Raw genomic sequence first — 17,493 nt, forward strand, 5'->3', positions numbered from 1 at the left:
ATATGCTGTTAAACTGATGAAGATCTTTTCCTAATTTGCTGGTGTTTTTTGATATTCCATGTGTATTCCTTAATTTCAGCACATTAAGCTCTTTCGGCCGCCGTACCTGCTTTTGGAGCAAATTTTAGCATTCACGAAAGCGCGTCAGCCTGATTTAAAATCTCTGTCAGCGCAAACGATCCAAAATATTGGCCGACGTGTCAAAAATAACACCAGACAGAGTGATTTTTTACCACAGTTTAGGCGGTAAGAGTTTGACCAGAGTCAGATTTCCTTTCTCAGAAGCTCTTGCTGGAGACATATGGCATTAGCAGGTCAGCCTGACTGTGCTGGCGGGCAGATCAACCTCTGAGAGGCTGAAAATCATAATCAATGTCATCGCAGTCCAAGTGGTGCTTACAGGAGACATATCAGTCTGCGTCATATCGGCCTCTCTGTGTGTTAAAACAAATCTGGAGTGTTTATGTGTTAAATTCGCTTTTCCGTTCAGTCTCGGGGCTTAAGTGGGAATTGATAGTTTTGACGTAACATGTCTGCTTCTTGCATTTCTGTTTTTTTCTTGCGGCCAAAGCTCACACTCATCAATAGCGGATAAAATCACAAGTGATGTGATCCATCACGTTTAATTGGGCCTTTGAGTTCCCTGTAATAATCTTTACTGCTTCCTGGACCATTGAGAATCAAGAAAATGTGATTTAGTTTTTTTCATTTATGTTGTGTCTATTCTGTCACTTCATTTGCGGAGAGTTTCTTAGGTTTCCTACAACCTTGTCCTCTTTAAAAGTCACTTTTAGATCCAATTTTTAACTACCTTCACCTTCAATGAAACGAAATTCACAACAAAATCTGAAATGGTCCCATTTTAGAGGGGATGTTTTTTAGTACTATATGCTTATAACCTAAGAAAGAGAAAATATCCTGTGTGCCGCAATTCTGTGGGCGCAAATTCCTTGTTGACAGGTCAAAGGAGAATGGCCAGACTGGTTTGAGCTAATAGACAGGAAACAGTAGCTCGAATAACCCCTCGTTACAACAGATGTCTGCAGAAGAGCATCTCTAAACACACAACACATCTAACCTTGAGGCGGATGGGCTACAGCAGCAGAAGACCACACTGGGTGCCACTCCTGTCAGCTAAGAACTGAGGCTACAGTTTGCACAGGCTCACCTAAATTTTACAATAGAAGATTGGAAAAACGTTGCCTGGTATGATAAGTCTCTATTTCGGCTGCAACATTCAGATTATTTTGTCAGAATTTGGCCTCATCAACAAGAAAGCCTGGATCCATCCTGCCTTATCAACAGTTCAGGCTGTTGTTGGTGGTGTAAGGGTATTTTTTCTTGGCACATTTGGGGCCCATCGTGTCAACGCCACAGCCTACCTGAGTATTGTTGCTGACCGTGTCCATCCCTTTATGACCACAGTGTACCCTTATTCTGATGGCTACTTCCAGCAGGATAACACATCATGTCATAAAGCGTGAATCATCTCAGACTGGCTTCCTGAACATGACAATGAGTTCACTGTGCTCAAACGGCCTCCACAGTCCCCAGAGCTCAATCCAATAGAGCACCTTTGGGATGTGGTGGAATGAGAGATTCGCATCATGGATGTGCAGCCGACAAATGTGCGGCAACTGCATGATGCTATCATCTCAATATAGATCTCTGTGGAATATTTCCAGAACATTGCCGAATCTCTGCCACGAAGGATTTAGGAAGCTTTGAAGGCAAAAGTGAGTCAACCTCTTACTAGTAAGCTATGCCTAATAAAGTGGCCGGTGAGTGTATATTTGAATATTTCACTATATTTTAATGTCAGTATAAGTATGATTTAAACACAATAAAAGTGAGTGGGTCCTCTGAAATGGAGATCATGATAAATATTCTTTGCAACAAAGAAAAACTGAGCATAAAATCAGCAGGCTGTGTGAAATTAGTTCTGCAGGGGCGAAATAATGATATAAGACGAATAAAGCTGGGATGGCAGGTGATGACAGAGGCTTGATTGCGGCCATTTCATTTATTTGGGGATTTCAAGACAGAGTGATGCTGGTGCATGAAATAGCTTTCGTATCCCATTTTTACTTTTACGATTATTGGACTAAGATTTCTTTTAAAGAACGCCATCACGACGCTCCCGAGCTAAAATAACCGTAAACATGGCGCAGACTGGAACGGTTTTTCATTGCAGATCAACACGCACGCAAGCTTTCATTTTTTATTCAAACGACACCATTAGCCGTCTATTCATTTATCAAGGATGCAAAAATTAGGTTTTTAAACATAGTCATTAATTATTGTTTTCCAGATGCAGCGTACGCAGCAAAGTTGATTATGGTGATTTGAATATAACACAAGCCCACACAGATGGGTAGACTTTGGGAAAGAGAAACCTATTTGAATAGGTTAGCAGACATTAATGGCGATAATGATTCATTCGCCCGGTCTGGCTTTTAATGGTATTGTTATTTCGCAGAGTTATGTGTAACCTTGTGAGTCCCAAACAGCAAATAAACTCTCTGATATTATATGATGTGTATAGTCTGTGTAATGATATCTAAAAACATCAGATGATTCACATTACAACAAATATAGTTGTGAATAAAGAACTAAAGTGTTCATTTCATTTGGATTTCTAGCAAAAAGAAGAAAAATGATGAAGCTTTTCCTAAAAATCGGTTGAGAGTAAAGGCGCTGAATGATGATTTTCCATAAAATCCATACAGTGTGATTATGAACTATTTTATTCATCCATATTTACGCTGAATCATTTTCATTGTGTGAGTCTGAGGCACACGTTGAGTGCTGGTCTGCGGTTGTCCACATCTGTTTTTTATTAATAACACTATTTTTTATTTTTTTTTTACAGGGAAGCGTCTTCAAGAGAAAAGGCTGAGCTGCGTAGGTGAGTTTCACCGTCTGATGAGGCGTGGGGTCTCCACAGGGTCAGACACACCATGACACCTCCACCATCTGCCCACCTCCCTTCCCATCACACACACATGCACATCACCTCCCTATAGCATTGCCACAAATACAATCTGCACTGTACAGTGTGCGTTAAAACACTGGGAGGAACTGAGGCTGTTTTTCTTGTGAATATAATCAGTGAGATTATTCTGGGAGTGAAGGTTGCTGCTCTGAGAGCTGCCCAGATGCTGTCAATAGAGTTTTGCTTTGGGCAATGTTTGAGTTATGATTTGGGGAGATTACCTGATTGGCTATTTCCTTTTAAAGGCTGTTCACCTTAAAGACAAAATGCTGATTGAGTGTTTGTAATTGTCAAAACAGAAATGACTGAAGATAGGTTTGAAAATGATGCGTGAGTGGATGAATAATCACATTTGTGACACTGGAGCACAATTTCTTGTGTTGGATAATTTTATACTTTTGCCAATAGCCAAAAACACAATGTACAATTGAAGTCAGAATTACTAAACTCCTGAATTATTACCCCCCTCCCCCCTAGTTTATTTATTAGTTAAGATTTTTTCAACACATCTCATTTCTAAACATAATAGTTTTAATAACTCATTTCTAAAAACTGATTTATTTTTATCTTTGCCATAATGACAGTAAATAATATTTGACTAAATATTTTTCAAGACACTACTATAAAGGCTTAACTAGGTTATTTAGGTTAACTAGGCAGGTTAGGCTAATTAGGCAAGTTATTGTTTAAGGACGTTTTTTTCTGTAGACTACCGAAAAAAAAAATAGCTTAAGGGGGCTAATAATTTTTTCCCCAAAATAGTTTTTAAAAAAATAAAAACTGCTTTTATTCTAGTCGAAATAAAACAAATAAGACTTTCTCCAGAAGAAAAAATATTATCAGACATACTGTGGAAATTTCCTTGCTCTGTTAAACATAATTTGGGAAATATTAAAAAATTAAAAAACTATTTCAAAGGGGGTTTAATAATTTAAAACATTTGATTTCAACTGTATATGAGTCAGAATTATTGATTTTTATTTTTCTAAAAATCTCCCCCTTATTGAATATTAAGGGCATATTCATTCAAACCTGCAACTTCTGCTGTCATTCACTCACATTTATTTTTTATTTTTTTAAACTCGTTCGAATTTCATTCTTCTGATGAACACCCTTGAACACTTTTGCTGCTTGTTCAAACTACTTATTTAAAAGAGCTGAATCGTCTGTTGAGTCTACTCAATTGTTGAGTTTTTGGGGGACAACTTAACTGTTTTATGTTCAATCCACTTCAATTTGTAAAAACAAAATACTAATTTAATTAACTTGATCAATTTGTGTTGGGACAACATGAAGGAATTGTGTGGAACCCAGCATTTTTTTTGCAGTGAAAACAAATGAAGATTTTTCTTTTAACTATTCTATGGAAGTCAATTGTTACAGCTTTCTACAAAGTATCTTCTTTTGTAGTCAACAAATTAAAGAAACATATAAAGATAAACATTTAAAGACTTCTTCATTTGTGATTGAACTATATCTTTTTATATATTCATATTCATGTAACATTTTGTAAATCTTATGCTGTAAATATATCAAAATGTTACCTTTGATTAGTAATATGCATTGCTAAGAACTTAATTTTAAACTTTAAAAACAATACTCTCTGTATTTAGATTTTTATTTTCAAAAGCTCATCCTAAATATCGAATCTATCCTAACAAATATTTTTATAATACATTGGAAAGCATAATTAGGTAACACTTTATTTTTTTGGTCCATTTGAGTATAAGTAAACTGTCTGTTGAACATTTGTTGATACTGCTCATTCAACAGACATTCAATTGACTATAGGAAACTTTGCGAATACATGTTAACTTAAACTAACCAATGCTAACCCCAAGCTACTTACAATCTAATGAGAATTAGTTGGCATGTAGATGCAATGTAACTTCAATTCAACAAACTCACCATCAAAGTAAAGTGTGACCCATAATTATTCAGCTTTCAGATCATATGTTAATCTCAATTTCCCAAAATTGACACTATGATTGGTTTTGTGGTTGATTTTCAGTTTGTGGTATAACCGCGATCATTAGTTTGATAGTGAGAGGCAGAATGAGCCGAGGAAGACTGTTGGCATGCTCTGTGTGGGAGCAGGTGCCAGAAGAGAGGCTAATAAACACCAGCTACAAGCTGGATACTCTCTCCAAATAATGTCTTTTGGCCATGGCAGGGCCATTGATGTAACGATACAGTGTTTCGGTAATGACGCCCATGTTGGGCATCCGTTACAGATCTCTCTTCTGTTGGCATCGGCTCTCAGTCAGTCTCTGTCGATCTGGCTTTGTTATGCTTCGGCTGCCATTTCTTCCTCGTTCTCACCTTGCCCCCTTTCCCTCCTTTCTTCTCCATCACGGTCTCGTCTCTTTGGATGCGATGCAGGCCAGTTGGGACTTAATCAGAACCAGATGGACACGGTGTTGAAATTGTCCAAAAGGGTCTGAGAACGTGGGGAGCTGTCAGGCCTGTGGAGAGAGTGGAATTCTTCAGTAATAAAACGTGGATTTATCACCTCTCTACCACAGTCATAGGCCTTTCTGTTAAAAGCTGATAGAGAGAGGGAGGCCACTGTCCATTATTCTCGCAAAACCTCCGACTCGGCTCCTCAGCAAAGGCCCGAGCGAGCAGCCTTTGGAGAAGGCGCATTAACTGAGAGCTTTCGCGTCCCCTACTGAGTCAAATGAACCTGCTAAAATAGCCGCTTTTCACAATAGGCTGTGTAATTGAAACCAGAATGTGGAGGATTTGATAAATTGCTTGACCCTGTAGGAATGTTAGAGCCGTAAATTTTTAGTGCATTTTGGCTATGTGTTTGGGTAAATGCATGTCTGTGCATGTGTCTTTCGGCATATGAGTGCGTCTGTGTTTTTATTATTTTTAATAATAATGGCTTTTCACTGTCGTTTCAGCGAGGGCATGCACACGTACACACACACACACACACACACACACACACACACACACACACACTCTCACACCGAAACCTTTGTAGGCCTTAAAGCACCTTTCCATTCTGAGATCAAATGGTCCATAAATCTTCCGAACTCTACGGAGTTCCTTCACGTTCTTGCTGGTTTACATTAGAGATCGAAAAATCCTTGGAAGGCAAACCATCCAATGCAGTTTGCAGCATCAAAAGATTTAAGGGCACGTTCCTGCGAACCTAAAATGGCACTGAGCATACTAAAGATAATATTTGTAATATGCGTAAAAGTAGCAAGTTTCCTACATAATAAAAATCATTATTATGAAACAGAAAAATACTAATAAATTATTTAAAAATTGTAACTTCCATTTTAACTTTGTAAGTACAAACATAAAGGATATGATCAGTGCTTTATTTGTAAATTAATTATTTCCGAAAAAATTGTAACCGTGACCGACGTCCACCAAAAATTTTCAGTTTTCCTGGAACATGACGTTACCAAGCAGTCATATCGAAAAAAAGCATTACATTTCTGAACGGTCTTTAAATGAAGTTTATTTATAAACTAATTTCGGGAGGATCACATGCTTATGATTGACACAGCTGGCCCTGAGTCAAGCTAATGTACGATCCACCAATCAGACGATTCCTAAATTAGTATAAATAACCAAAGGATCTTACTTTAGTCATCTTTGTCTTGAAGAATCCCCCCTTCCACCCTCTCTCCTCCTCTTTTTCCTCTATAGGGCAGCACGTCGGCCCAGTGGCTAGCACTGTTGCCTCACAACAAGAATGCCTCCAGTTCGGGTCTCTACCCGGCCAGCTGGCATTTCTGTGCAGAGTTCATGTTCTCCTCGTGCTTCCGTGGGTTGTCCGCGGGTCCTCCGGTTTCGTCTCACAGTCCAAAACATGAAACATTAGTAAATTTAATAAACCAAATCAGCACCATAGTCAAATTCCACCAGCAGCACACCCTCATAGCAATCCTTAAGCAGCAGCAGTAGGGTAGGGGGGGGTCCTCGAGATCTACTTGAGCCCAAACTCCCCTCTCGTCCTGCAAATGGGAGGTAGCCCCAGGCTCGAGGATCTTACAAGCTCAGGGCTCTCTCCCAAACTGCCAAACTAGCTTTATTACCAATTACCAGCTAAGTGTGAACTCTTGAAGTATTTTGTGCCATATAAAATTATGGGTCAACCATAGATTAAAATTACACACAAACATGTAGCTACAAACATAAATCGTATAAACAATGCTATTTAGTTTACTAACACCACTGACATTCAGTTCACTTCACTATTATGCAAAAGCGAAAATGACTCGCTCAGTCTAATCTTTAAGAAGAGTTCACAATTAGCTCTTCCATCATATTTTCTCTCTGACTTGAGATCACTTTGCTTCTGTCTCCCGCTATCCTGATTCATTCGTGCAGTTTCATCGAGATCTCTTTTGATCAGGCTCATTATCAGATTTACTCGTGGTTTTAAAAAAATATCCCTGCAGGCATAGTACATCAACATGACGTCATACTGACATTGTACCCCAATGTACACCAACATCATGGGGATGTTAGATTTTGTTTGGAAATGAAAATCGTGTTGACTTCAGAATCTATCATCAAGCCGACATTAACGTCCAACATCCAACCTAAAATACACCAAATATCATCGTCTGATAATGTCACACCTTGACGTTGTGTGAATGTTACCACTAAGACATCTATCAGGCGTTGGGTTTTGGTAACTTTCAAACACAACCAAAAAAAATCAACCAGATATCAAAGTAATTTGATGTCGTTATTAGACGTCAAAATAACGTTGTTCTTAGATGTTGACAGACATTGAATTTTGGTCACCTGATGTCATGACTTAAATCTAACCTAATATTAAAGTCTAATGATGTTGTGTGCCAGCTGGGAATATTTGCTTAACTGCTTCTTTGGCATTTCGAAAGTACAAATATTATTTAGGTAGGCCACTATGTCGTTCTTTATTTTCGCTGCTCACTGCGTGTGAATCAGTAATCACCAACCAAAGAGTGATTGTAAACGTTTTTCACTTGGATTCTCATTCTCTCTCTTACACACACATGCAGGTATTCACCACACAAAAGTTATTGTAGGATCAATTAAAATAAATGGTGAAAAGCAAAATTCGTGAGAGGCCGCTGTGCCATTCGCGCCCGCGCTGTTCTTGCGGAAAAAGCTGCCGAAGGCCGCTGTCGGTCTGTCCGACTGGCTGAATGGCTGAACGATTGACTGGTCGGCCGGCTAATTGGCCGACCCGGCCACCCTCCTCCTCCTCCTCCTTCTTCCCGAAACCCAAGCGACGATTTACAAAAGCCGTGCAGAAAAAGAAAAGCCCTCGTCCGATTTTTGACCACCTTTTCGTATTTCACCGCATTCTCGCCCCGTTACGAACTTGTTCGCTTTATTTTTTGGATTCTGCTTTTTGTCTTACCTGATTTCTGGAACCGAGCGCTGCCAGCTCCTCCTCCAGGCCTCCGCTCCGCCGACGTAACACGACGAGCTAACCGGACAATATGGTTGCGGCGGGAAAGCCCTCCACACGGAGGAGGTGAACCGTCAGCCCAGCCGGCGAGCGCTAAGAGGAGCGGCGTCACACCGCCCCGTGGTGTTCGCTTGAAAAAGCGTAATGCGGCCATACGTACCTCCGACCACGTAAATCACGGTCTCCAGAATTTTCCGCGGGGCTACTTTTTCAGAATGAGCTTAGGTTGTAATTGCATTCAACTAAACCTATCCAGCATTCAAACCCTAACATATACTATAGTACATACATGTAATTAATTATTACAAGGCCCACACGGAATCTGTGTGCGCAGAATTTCGCAGATTTTTAGCCCATTATTGACTGTGTTTATGTACTTGCGTAATATGTGTAAATTTATATTTATTCAGTTTTTACATTAATTTTAGTAATTTAATTGACTAAAATGTAAATGTGAATATAATATATTCACAATAAAGTTTGTAAGGCCATTTTTTGGCTCTTGTACTAGATTTAGCTTTGTTTATCAACTGAAGAGGATCTAATTAGATTTGCATTGTAACATACAAGTAAAAGGGAATACTTTGTGGATCATATATTAAGGTTTTAGTTATGATACTCCTAAAATCATTGCGCATAAATCCGCAGATTTTTAACAGAATTCTGCGCAGAAATAGCAAAAAATGTCCGCAGATTTCGTCTGGCCCTAATTATTACTAATGCCACAAGGACACCTTAAAATAAAGTGTGACCTCGGTTTTGTATCAGTTTTGTATTTATATAGGTCACACGTCCTCCATCTCACACGTTTAAAACAACCAATCCCATTCGGGCACTGTGAGGTCAGTGCAGTGTAAACACAGTGCACTGCACGATTTATGGCGTTGCTGCGGCTACAACCAGAGCTCTGTATATTTTCACATCATAATTGCTTTTTGCAGCTTTTCAATCACTGAGAGCTCTTTTTGTTTTGTCTCTTGCCCTATTCTAAGGACTCAACCCTTCACAGCCACCCAGGGGTATTTTCACCTCATTCTTAATTCTTAATTTCACCTCCAGTCTTAATTTATGCCATGTCTTTCTTTCTTTCTTCTTTTTTTCAGTCAAATGAATTGTGCAGCCCTGTTAAAAGGGCCGTGTCACACTTGAGGATTGGTACCGCAGGGGTTTCTCACTTGTTGACAGTAGTTACCTGTGCCCTGGCAGACCCCTGGCCCTGGGATAAAATGGCTTCTATCATGGGCCAGACACATAAATATTTCCCTTTCTATTTTCCAAAATAGCTTTTAATTTAACAAGTTTTATGGCTCTAATATTAAGTGCATGTGTTTTACAAGACACCGTGTCCTCTGAGTCACCCCTAGGTTTTCGGCTGCTTTTTTACCTTATGGAGCAGGGGAAAAGTGGGGGTGAGTTTGAGTGGGCCTCTACACACACTCCCCCCCACTCCCCTTGGCCTGGGCCTCTGCTTTTGAGGGACGGCAATGTAGAGAGTCTGGGAATAGGGGACGGGTGACTCCCTCTGTCCGCACCAGTGTGTTCTGGCCCGCTGACCTCTCCCTCGGGGATCCAAAAGTCTAAAAAAAAAAAAAAAAAAACTCTCAATCACTAAAGTTCCTGCACGATGGGGAGTCCATGTGTAGAGAGCATTCTTTAAGAAACGAATGAGGACTTGGAGTTAAAATAAATATAGATATCCCTTGATTTTGATTATGGATTTATCACTGGGGCACAGAGTTCTGAATGGAGGGATACAGGGGTATTCATGTGTGTGTGCTGTGGAAAGGAGACCTGAGTACTCACAGTCTGTCCCCTCCAGGGACAAATTGATGTCAAGTTGTTCTCTCTGTCAGGATTAAGTGTCTGTTTGCTTTTTGTTCACAATCAGTTCCATGATTAAAAAAAGTCTTTTGAGCAGCTTGATTGTTGCATTAAAAAAATGGAAGTATGGAAACAGCTACTTCAAAGGATGATGAAAACCTGTCATCCTTTGCTCATCCTCATTTTGTTCCAAACATGCACAACTGGCTATGCTTTCAGTGGATAAAAAAAGGAGGATCTTTAAGCAATTGTACTGTCAGTGTTTTTCATAGAATTACAAAGAACACCCACCAAGCTTTGAACAGCATATCATATAGTAATTAAAGTAGCCAGTATGACTATTATACAAATTCTATTTAACGAGAGCAGTTGAAAATACTCCAATATATATAGCCTAACTATAGGTTATTATAACACCTTCCTGACTGTGTTTTTTTTAACTTAATGAATAGTAATATTAATAAATAATAACAATTAAAATAAACAGTAATAAATAATATTTCCTCAAAAAAAAAAACTGTAAAGAAAAACATGGAAGGTAGAGAAAGCTTTTTATCTATTTAACATAGATCAGCTATGAAGCGTGCATTTGTATCATCAATAATTAAGAGTGCTGGTGAAACAGTTATAAAAATCACGACAGGGCGAGGTCATTTGATTAAAAATATAACAATATATCGATATATGTAATAGATATATATTAGAGCTTAAACTTTATAACACAAAAACAACATTAGCAGTTAACAAATCAGTTGACCGCTGAGCGTTTTTTTTTTTTTTTTTAAGAGTGTGTTCATATTGTGAATGAAACATTGGTTACTAGATGCTGTTTGTCACAAAACAAGTCTGAATGATGTGTTAAAAAATCAGATTGGTCCTTTTAGGAAGATTCTTGGGAACTAAAAAAAAATTATGGCGATACTATTTTTTTTCAAAGCTTAAAACACATTCTTAACTTCCATCCACAAGTGTCATCAAAGTGCTTGGATTAGTCACTGGGGTGTTTGTGAAATATTGTTGAATTTCTGTAAAGAATGTGAAAATATGTATTATATATTATCATCTTGATTTGTTGATTGATTGATTTGACTTATTTTATCAAGTGATGGTTTCTTTTTGAGCCTATTTTTAATTAAAGTGTTTTGGTTCAAATTCTTATGCTGGCTTTGCATGATTTCAATTATTAAAAATACACCATACATTAAAAAGTAATATTTTGACTAAGTATTTTTGAAAATCACAATAGCATAGAAAGAAGCAAATGACAAAAAGCAAATGTGTTTTTCAGACAATAAAAATGTCAAGACAATCTAATGACTCCCATTCTTAACTTTTATCCACAAGTGTTCTCAACCTGCTTGGATTCGTCATTGAGATGTTTGTAAAATTATGTTAAAGCTTTTTGTTTGTTTGATTGATCGATTGATTGATTGATTGATTGATTGATTGATTGATTGATTGATTGATTGATTGATTGATTGATTGATTGACTTGTTTTTATAAAATGATAATACATTTTTTGTGCCTATTTTTAAATAAAGTGTTTTGGTTCAAATTCTTATGCTGACATTGCATTATTTTTAGTTATTTAAAATACACCATACATGTTTTTGGAAATGATAATAGCATAGAAAGCAGCAAATGACAAAAAGCAAATGTGTTATTCAGACAATAAGGATTTTAAGACAATCTAATGACATGCATTCTTAACTTCCATCTACAAATGTTTGTAAACTATTGTGGAAAATTTGTAAAGAATGTGAAAATATGCTGAAGCTTTTCATCTTGAGATTGATTGATTGATTGACTGATTGATTGATTGATTGATTGATTGATTGATTGATTGATTGATTGATTGATTGATTGATTGATTGATTGATTGATTGATTGATTGATTGATTGATTGATTGATTGATTGATTGATTGATGGTTTCTTTTTTGAGCCTATTTTTAAATAAAGAGTTTTGGTTCAAATTCTTATGCTGACATTGCATTATTTTGAATTATTAAAAATACACCATCAGGAAAGTGATCTTTTTGCAAAATTAGAACAGCAAAGAAAGCAGCAAATGACAAAAGGCAAATGTGTTATTCAGACAATACAAATGCCAAGACCTTCTAATGGCAATAGTTGTACATTTAATTATGATTTTAATTTATGCAGGGATGCAAACTTTACAAACCTAAAAACTTTTATTATCAAGGAAACTGCCAATAATTATACAATTATAAATATTTGGTAATATACAATAAAATGTCTGTGATGATTTGTAAATAATCTCCACAATATAATACACTGTAAAAAAATGCTGGGTTCCACAGAATCGATTTGTGTTGGGACAACAAGGAATTAAGTTAACAAGTTTTACAATTTTAAATGGATTGTACATAAAACAAATACGCTGTGCCCCCGAAAAACTGAATAATTATGTTGTTTAAGCTCGTTTTAAATATGTAGTTTGAACAAACACCAAATGTCATTTTTAAAGAGTGAGTAAAGAGAAACGATTCATACCTGCCCTAGGTTTATCAGTAAACATCTGCAAACAGTTCGAATGAGTAAACAATTGAGTGTATGTTTAGCAATGAATATTCCATTTATTAAGCATGACTGTCATAATGGTATACTTCCTTTTTTATTTCATTAACTTTCTATTGGTCTGTGCTTTGATTTATTGACACTTCATTGACTATTTACCATTCACCAAAAGATCTATAAACAGTTAAATTATTCATATTTTATAAAATAGTGCCTGCTGAATGTAAATGCATCTTGAACATAATTTAAGTGAGCCTGCAATGAGATTGCCTCAGTTTCAATAGAGCATTAATATTGATTTTATTTTAAATACCAAAATAAATAAGATGCTTGACACAAGTGAGGGATAGACGCAGTCACTGGAATTTGAAAACCTACAATCTGTATAAGATAAGAATCTGTGGGCACATGAAGAATACACAATAAGGGATTTCTTAACAGAAAAACAAACACCCTCTCACACATCACAAGTATGTTTTTTTTCCAGCTCCTGAAATTCAGCATGTCGTAAATCTACCTCTCTGAATACGCCTGGCATGTTTTAAGGTTGCTGTGTCCATAATACCATATAACATAAGCACACTGCAGTTGATTGGTAGACATAAACATTGACTGCGGTCCGGACACAGTTTAGCACCCAGCTACAATTCATCGGTAAAATGAACTGCTGCTGTAAGTGAAAAATCAAGGTCTGTTGTCAAAAAGAGAGGGCATCCACCGTCACAACAAGAAAAGGGGAGAGAAACAACGAGGGAGTATATATTCTTGTCTCAGCATCTTATGTAATTTTGCCTCAGGTTAAAAATGTGGCATTAGTCTAGTCACATTTCTTAAACTAAATCTGTATTTTCCATAATCACGTGGATCGTGCTATGGAAAAGAAAACCTACACCACAAAGACGAAAGCATTGGTCTGAAACACTCATGACATCATATTGTGGTCTGCACTAAAACGGTAAAAGTAGTATCCCTTTACCATGTATAGGATATTAGCATAACTCAATGGAACGCAGGTGAAGATTAATGAAAAAGCAGTCAGTGGAGAGAAAGTCATTTTTAATGCAGCACATAAATCTGGGGAAAAAGATGTACCGGATTTATAAAATAAAATAAAACATGACTCGGGCTGATGGATGTTGTTTTTAATGTAAAATCCAGTCAGAAACACCTGGCGGCATTAGACTGGTTCGCCTGTCCTCTTAACCCCTAGCCAACACCCTTCAGTTCAAATAATGCTTTTATCCCGGATCTGCAACTCAGGTTACTCATTTAAAGTGCTTATTATTTATCTTTGCGTTGTGTTTTACCCATTGACATCCCATTTAGTGCCGATGACCCTGCTTATACAAACCCTAATAAATTCAAAAATGTTATAGCGTGTAACACTAACATTCTTAGTTGGATCTCAGGCTAATCCATCACGCAGCCTAACAATAGTCTGCCTCGGACTGTGGCACGGCGCACTAAAAGCTTTTATGCTAAACGTGTAGCTTCGTCCAAAGTAAAGTGTGAAAGGTGGGGGCAAGGGGTCGCTTATCAGATGGATTTGTTTCCTTTACATCTAAGTGGAGAGGGATTTATCTTAGACATAAACAAACTGCAGGGATGGATGTGACATCTTTCGAATCAGCTCAAATATTTGGTTGCTAACATCAATGTGCTTGTCTCTTACACTTCAGATAGCAGCCTATTGTGGTTATCCAACATAATGTCATAAGGATAGACGTTAAACTATTGTAAAGTGGGAAATATTATTATGTAAGAAAACTTATCTGTGTGTCAACTTAAGAAAAGACTACAATGAGAGTGCAAGGCTACCTCTCAAACACTGGACAAATACTACATCACAGGAGCAGAACAACACAGCAGTCGTGTCATTCATCCTTCATGTTCTCCTCTGCTATTCAGTTTAAAGAGGTAGAAGAGGCTTTTTCCACTTCTTTTAATGTTTGGTTTAGGGTAAGTAGCCGATGGGCTCCCCACTGTTACCTGAAAACCTCCACTGAAGAGTCATACACTCTTTCTAACTGAATCTCTTGTGCAGAGGCAGTCAGCCAGTCTGATAGACTACATTGCTCTTTATAAACTGTCTATGGACCATAAACTACACAGCAGAAAGCATGGCTTTGGGTTGTGCGAGTTCGGGATTAAGACCCCTGGAAGCTTATTTAGCTGCGTTCTCTCTTCTTTTATTTCAAGTGCAAATTTGTCATAACATTTCAGATTTTTTTTCTTAGTTATTTTATTATTTTGGCGTCAGGTCACCTGATAGCTAAATTGGTAATCCAGCAAAATGCCCATCCCCGTGCTTCCTAAATGGGTGTGCCTAAAATGCGTGTGTAAAATAAACAGCTCGACTGGTATAAACTTGTGGCCTGTCACATGGTCTAACGCCAGATTCACAGTCAGACAAAAGATAAATATTCATCCGTAACAATAGCTATGCCCACGGTGAGAGATGACTGAAAGAAAACAGCAGATGAATAATGGATAAATATAAAGATTACCAAAATGCGTGCATGAATGTGTTAGCGGGATAATCTATTTTGATGCTTTTGTGCAATGATATAATCTGTTAATCATGCTAAAAAGTCAGCTAGAAAAATAATAAAATTGTGCAGCCTTTATTGAATGTTAATGATGCGAAGCTGCACAGATAAAAACGTTCACGTGATTGTTTTATTCGTGTATTGTGTTGAAATTGAATATATCATTGTCTTGTTTACCCTTGGGAGAATTTGCATTCTCTCTAAATAATAGTTTCCCTGTACGGTGTTTACAAGTGAAGCGTTCGTGATAACGTGTGAAAATGACTCCCGATGATTAAAAGTAAAAAAAAAAAAAAAAAACAGCTGCATACCAAAACTTATAATTAGATTTACTTAATGAACATTGCGAATACATTTCTGATCTCATCCTGTGGATTTGCACGGGTTTCTTCACTGCAACAATAACACAGTATTTGTGTCTGATTCACGCACTACGAATTCAGGGTGGGAAAGTGAAAACACGCAACTCCGAAAAAATGACAAGGTGAGAGAGCTTCTTGCTGACATTTTTAACCCGCCACGGATGTGTGGCTGATAATTATGCGCGCTGTAAGGCACAGATAGCTACACTCTGGGTGTTACTTTCAAATCGCTACCGGATTTAATTCATCATTAGGAAATGGTTGTCTTAAAACGGGGCTTGATGTGTGAATAAACAACTGTTTCATTTACAGCATTACTGAATCAGTCCAGCGCACAAAGACGCCGTGTGCACAGAGGAAAAGCAGACCAATGCGTCAAATACGTCTGGTGGGACAAATAGGGGTTGCACAAAGAAGAAGAAACAAAAAATAAATAAATAAAACCTTATATATTATTGTATATCCTATTCCTATTTTCCTATTCCTATAAAAATTTTAATTATTTTTTAAAAATACAATAGGGAAATTGTATGAAATAATTAAATAATTGCAATTATTACTAGATTACCATCCAGGCAGTTCAATTTATTTTTATTTTTATCGTCATGTGAAAAAATATGGTTTTATTAGTTAAGTGATTTATATATATATATATATATATATATATATATATATATATATATATATATATATATATATATATATATATATATACTATATCTTCTGAGTCACTGAAAGCTAATATTTTTAAATACCAAATTCCCATAATAACGAAAAATAATTAATTAGACAATATTGTGTTTGTTTTTGTCAGCTTTATTTATACGTTTTTGTTTTGTTTTATATAAGTTATGCATTTTTAGGAAAGTTATCAACTTTTTATTATTGTTTCGAGATGTGGAGACCTTCATTCACAAGTGTTTCATTACACTGCCAATGTTACTAGTTTTATTATAATTTTGCACGATATTCAAACTGTAAACCAAGTTATTAGAATGGGCTGCTGTAATTTTGTTCTGTAATACTGAGCATTTCTTTTTGCTATGTTTTGGTCATCCTTGGCTCGTTGTCCGTCAGATTCTTACAGCAAAACTGGCACATCAAAAAGAAACGCTCCCATAGACCGAATTACAGCCTCCGAAAATAAATAAATGAGGAGGCCACTGGCCTCGGGTCAGAGGTTTATCACTCTTCTGCTATGCGAGTGGAATTTGTGACTCTCTGCCTTGTCTCAACTTGCAGCTCACATATTTACCTAAAGTAGTCGTGACCTTTTCACCTTCGGTTCCAGTCATGTGACAAACAGGGATTTTATACTGTAGGCTATCAACGTTTGTCAATGTGTATCCAAGTTTATCTTGCTTAAAATATAATTAAAATCACAAAAATATATACTTGTTCTTTTTGCATCTAGATTTAGATAAATAATTTAATAATAATTTCTTATAAGCCTAAAATATTGTTAATTTGATAAATTGGTTCGACGATGGTTGTATGACGAATACAACAAAATTTTAATAATCAATATTGTACAAATTAAATAAAACATATTTGTGTTTTATTTCGAAAGTGTCTGTCATAAATTGGTCAAGAGTTACCCACTACGATTCTATTTTAAATGAACAATTTATTAAACTGAAAATCCTTAATTTTCCCGTATCGCATGTTTTTGTTTGTTAATTTATTACCAAAATTTTTTTTTTTCATTAAAAAAATTCTACATCCGTGATTGTGCAAAAGTTCTCATAACTTGATATGCTCTTTTATTTTTGCTCTGAATGCGTGTTGCGTTT

The 17,493-nt window shown here is 36.8% G+C and overlaps 1 protein-coding gene and 1 long non-coding RNA gene across 6 annotated transcripts in view; one reads left to right on the forward strand and one right to left on the reverse strand.

The window, feature by feature from the left end:
* Window positions 1–10,767, forward strand: part of LOC108191970 (uncharacterized) — a 31,561-nt gene extending 20,794 nt beyond the window's left edge. For 4 of the 5 annotated variants that reach the window (XR_015505667.1, XR_015505668.1, XR_015505666.1 and 1 more), the window contains one exon: window positions 2,873–4,436. This is a non-coding gene — a long non-coding RNA (uncharacterized LOC108191970). Of the gene's footprint in view, window positions 1–2,872; window positions 4,437–9,532 lie in introns of those variants that run through there. The other variant, XR_015505670.1, reaches the window with a different exon arrangement.
* meis1b (Meis homeobox 1 b) overlaps window positions 1–17,493 on the reverse strand; it is a 598,746-nt gene that overhangs the window by 497,009 nt on the left and 84,244 nt on the right. The window lies entirely within an intron of this gene.

The sequence above is a fragment of the Danio rerio genome, chromosome 13, assembly GCF_052040795.2.
Source record: "Danio rerio strain M-AB ecotype USA chromosome 13, GRCz13ab, whole genome shotgun sequence".
NCBI lineage: Eukaryota > Metazoa > Chordata > Actinopteri > Cypriniformes > Danionidae > Danio > Danio rerio.